Here is a 4,559-nt window from a genome sequence, read left to right as displayed (position 1 = left end):
CAGTCAGCTTCAGGATGCCGTGTCCTGGTTTCTTAAAGCAACCCTGTTGCTGGTTTGATATCATGCTGATTACGTTGCTGGTGCTTGTTTCAACTATGCAATGCACTGCTCTGACTTTGTACGCGATTCTGTTTCATGTAAACAGAAATACTGATAAGGAGATTTCCTTCTCGAGCTCTTGTTTTACATCTTGTCTTATTTGTAATGTAATAGTTTATGGAACTACAAAGTCCTTCCCGCCCTTCAGCTGAGTTTTTTGGCTACAGTCACTTGAGACCACGGCATGCACCAACTCTAATGGCTTGAAAAATCTGGACTGATGTCATGCATATTTCTCATACTGAGGAAGAGAAATGCAGTATTAGTTGATGATGTCTCTTCTCTTTGCAGAAAGCTTAGGTTTTTTTAAGGTAGTTGCAGATACCTTCTGTTGGTTGTTGGTGTTACTGAATAAATACTTTGCATTCCTTTTGGTTTTCTTGCGTCAGCTTGATCAGCTTTATTCTGACTTCCATATCCATTAGATTTTCTTCAAAAAGAGAGGGAGGATTTTTCAGTGATGGTGTACATGTTCACTCACTTTCTTATCATGTTGTTACAGATTTCTCTTTATATGTGATATTAGCAAAGTGAATATGTGCATGGGTAATGTTCTTCAAGCATTTCTTTGCCCAGAGTTTGGCCTATTCCAGGATAGTATCTACAGCCCTCATCAGGCAGGATTTTTATTTTTTTTCAAGTTTTTTTTTTTCTTTTATTTATTTTCCCCCTCCCCCAAATGAGTCAACAGCAAGTCAGTGAGAGCTTGGAAAGAATAAAAACTCATGAGGATATATATTTTTTGCGTAATAACCCACTTTTGTTCACTCCATACTCTTTCCTTTCTTACTATTTGTAGCCTGCTTAGAAGAGTCTCTGATGAACAAGAAAGAGCAGTAAGGAATGGAAAAATAAAATGCAGATTCATGCCATTCATATAACTTCTGATATGGGTAATTTATCTGTGATTTCAATATGAAATTGGCTTCCACCTCTTACTCTGAGTTGTTGAATGTCCTTATCGGTGTCTACTGCTAATGTCTATATAATTGAAGTCCTTCTCAGTAAGATATCCTGAGTGTTGGTGGGAGTCGTGGTATTTTTTTTAATGGTATGGGGATTTTTGTTTGTTTGTTTGTACTATGAAGGTTAGCCTCAGAATTTTTTTCTGGTGTTTGTCCTTTATTTGTGGCTTGCTAGTAGATAGTAGTGTTCATCATGGGTTTTTGTATTTGTGTTCGTGTCCAGAATATTTCAAAGACCTTCTCTATCATTAGAGTATATTTGATATCCTCATTGGAATAAAATAAACGGTAGTAACTGTTTCAAAGAAAACTATTGGAAAACATATCTGTATCACAAAGAGTTTGCAGTGTGACAGTTGTCATGAGCTTGTGGGGGCACAGCTTACATTAGGGATGTGAAGGAAGATGGGCACATTTAAAGAAATAAGGCAAGGCAGATATGTAGTTCAGGAGTATATTAATCTTGGTAGCTTAAATATTTTTTATGTTTTGAAGCTGAGAAAAAAAACTCTCTGAGCAGAACATATACTCTGATGTTACGACATGTTTTGAAGTCGATTCAATATATGCCTTCAATATATTGACGCTCTATGTGGTTCGTCCTGCCGGACTACATTGTGTGTTCAAGGCCATAATTTATCACTAAGTAGTACTTCAGTTTCTTACCTTTTTCTTCATCCCTGATACCTGTTTTGAGTGAAAACACTCTTGTGTTTGGTACCATTTTTCCCTCTCTTTTCCTAGTGAATCCTGTGATGACTTTTGATTTGTAGCTGGGAACACATAGCATATTAGATATATTCATTTAGAGTTCCTTCATGTGCAATTTGCGTTTTCTTTTTCATTGAGTACTGGCAATCTCAAATAGTGGATCCTTCAGGGCACTTCTTATATTTCTGAATCTTTTTCTATTGAATTTCTGTATCATGTCAAACCCATGATCAGACTCTGAGTTTCCAGTATCAAAAAATCAGATACTTGTTTGTATACAGATACAGTATAATAACTTGCTCACTTGGGAGGTTTCTTCGAAATTCCTGTTAGTAAGTTATTGGCTCATATCTTAATACATAGGCTTACATTTATTTGTTTATTTATTTTAGAAATCCTGTAATTTTAAATCCTGCTAAGTGTTTTGGCTGCTGGTGAAGTAACAATGGGGTGATCATTTAGGGACAGCTGTTAGTTGGTGAAAATAATTTGGGATTGCTTAAGTGTCTGTGAAGTTTGTTTATGTCTCTCTATTATACTGAGATCTGCTTATGTGTCCCTTCTAATCTTGTTACATACATGGACGGGGAGGACAGGCTTAACCTTTTTCTAGGCAGGTCATTGCTCTTAATTTCAGTGGAAGTCATATGCTTATATGAGACTGAGCTCTGGATCAAAGATTTTTTTTTTTTTCTTTTTTTCTTTTTTTTTTCCTGCCTGGTTTACTGGAAGGGTGACTTGCTCTCCAAGGTGCTGTTGTTCCAGACACCAGTTGCTGGATCCTGTTTTATTTGTGTATCACAGGTTGAGCTTTAAGTCTATTTACACTTTTTTTTCCCTATATGTCTCAAAAAAAAATATTTTAAAGGCAATACTGAATTGATGCTTGTGATATAAGGCTGTTTCCTAGTTTCTTTTCAGTGACTGCCTTTAACAAAGTACTTCACCCATTAACAGAGTATATGTACATTTTTTTTGTTTTATCTCCCTAAAGCTCTTCTGTTTTTTCATACCAGACCAAGATGACCAGCTGAGCTGGATTGAGGCTAGAACCTTTTACCCACTTAATAAAGGTATACTCCCGTCAGTGAAATAAAGGCTATTTACTTTTCCTCTCTCTGGTTTTAAGGCAACTTACATATAAGAATATCATCCTGGGACAGGCTTTGCTAGACATACTGAGCAGCTTCTAAATAAGCAAATCTTGAAATTAAAGATTCATTGTAATGAAACAATAAGAAACTGAGTAAGATGGGTCTTCTAAGATAATGACAGTACAGATTTCAAACTACGTATCTAGCTACAGCTCTCTCTGCTCATCATGTTGGCTTTCATAATAGTTCTAGCTATGAAAATGGATTTTTGTAAATATGTATGATATTTTAAGTTGGTTTTTTTTTCTTGTTCCACTGAAACTTCCATATAAGAAAACAATTACTTCTAATAGCTTTTCTTGTTTTGTTACACTATAAGATCATTGGTGTTACAACTTTTCCTACCTGCAGATATACATCCTCTGACTTAATGGCTGTCTATGAATTTATATATAAAGTAGCTTTCTCAGAATCATAATATAATCTTTTGGTTTGTAGTATGACTAACCATAATGTTTGAAGCAGGCTCTTGCTCTCTAGATTGGTATTTCATTTGATTTTTGTGCCAAACGTTATCTTTCTACCCAATGCAATCTGAAAGAGTACAGCCACTCTTCTTTTTTTTTTTTTAACTGAACCGGGGGTTGGGGAGGGGTAAACTGTGTGAACTTTCTTCATATCACTCAAGTTTTTGAGATTTGGGGGACTGGGGCACAAATTAGGTATCAGAGTAGTAGCACGGTATACAAATTCATCATTGCATACCATGCCACCACACTAGCTTAGGACAATCAAACCCCTGTGCCTGCAGCACGGCATCATTTTCCCCTGGTGTTACCAAAAGATGCACTTCCTAACTCATGTCAGAATATTTTGGATGTCGGTTTTCTATTTTCTCTCCCTGTGCATCCCTGCCTTGATGGAAGGAAATGTTGTTTTCCGGACAATTTGGCAGACTGAGAGTTCAAAAATATGTTATAAGTAGCACATGTTTAACACCGATCCATCCTTCTGTAAACTCATGCCGTGCTCTGTTGGAGGCTGCAGAACCAGAATAAACCCTGGTAGAGGCAGAAACAAAAAAACCTCTTCAGAGCGTGCATTTTAAGCCATAAGTCTCCTGTTCCATTTCAGAGCTTAGTCTCTGTCATGATAAACTGTACTGGACTAGGCCACTGTTTGTGAAGTTCAGACGGTAACAGCTTAGGATACCAAATGGAGCTTGAAAATCACTTGCACATGTGGAACAGCGTGTACTTAAACTGGCTCTCCAGAGGTGAAAGGCCAGAGTATTCCCTACTGCACAGCCTGTTTTCTATTTCAAAACACACGGGTATATGGGAAATCTTCTTATAATAAATGCTACTTATTTTGAAACAGTTTCCCAAAGCAATAAGATATGGCTGTTTATGTACAGTTTGAAGTTTTTCCTAATTTCACAGTCAGGAGGCAGGAATGGTTAATAACTTGGATCCCAGTGAACTTTTCGTATCAGCTTTCGGTTAGTGGATGTCTGATAAATTAGCAGTACCCTTAGATTTTCCTGGCAAAGGAGAAATCCTTTTTCCTTTTCCTAGCTGGCATGACAAGCAGCTCTGGTATTCTTCTCATGCACCTGGCAAAGAGAGGAGGAGTGGGGCTCTGGTACTGTACCCCTCTCCCAGCCGTTAGAAATTTCTAGGCTGGAAAT

Source organism: Mycteria americana, chromosome 4 (genome assembly GCF_035582795.1).
Source record: "Mycteria americana isolate JAX WOST 10 ecotype Jacksonville Zoo and Gardens chromosome 4, USCA_MyAme_1.0, whole genome shotgun sequence".
Classification (NCBI taxonomy): domain Eukaryota; kingdom Metazoa; phylum Chordata; class Aves; order Ciconiiformes; family Ciconiidae; genus Mycteria; species Mycteria americana.
The sequence above is the reverse complement of the archived record's forward strand: the minus strand, read 5'-3'. Positions refer to the sequence as shown.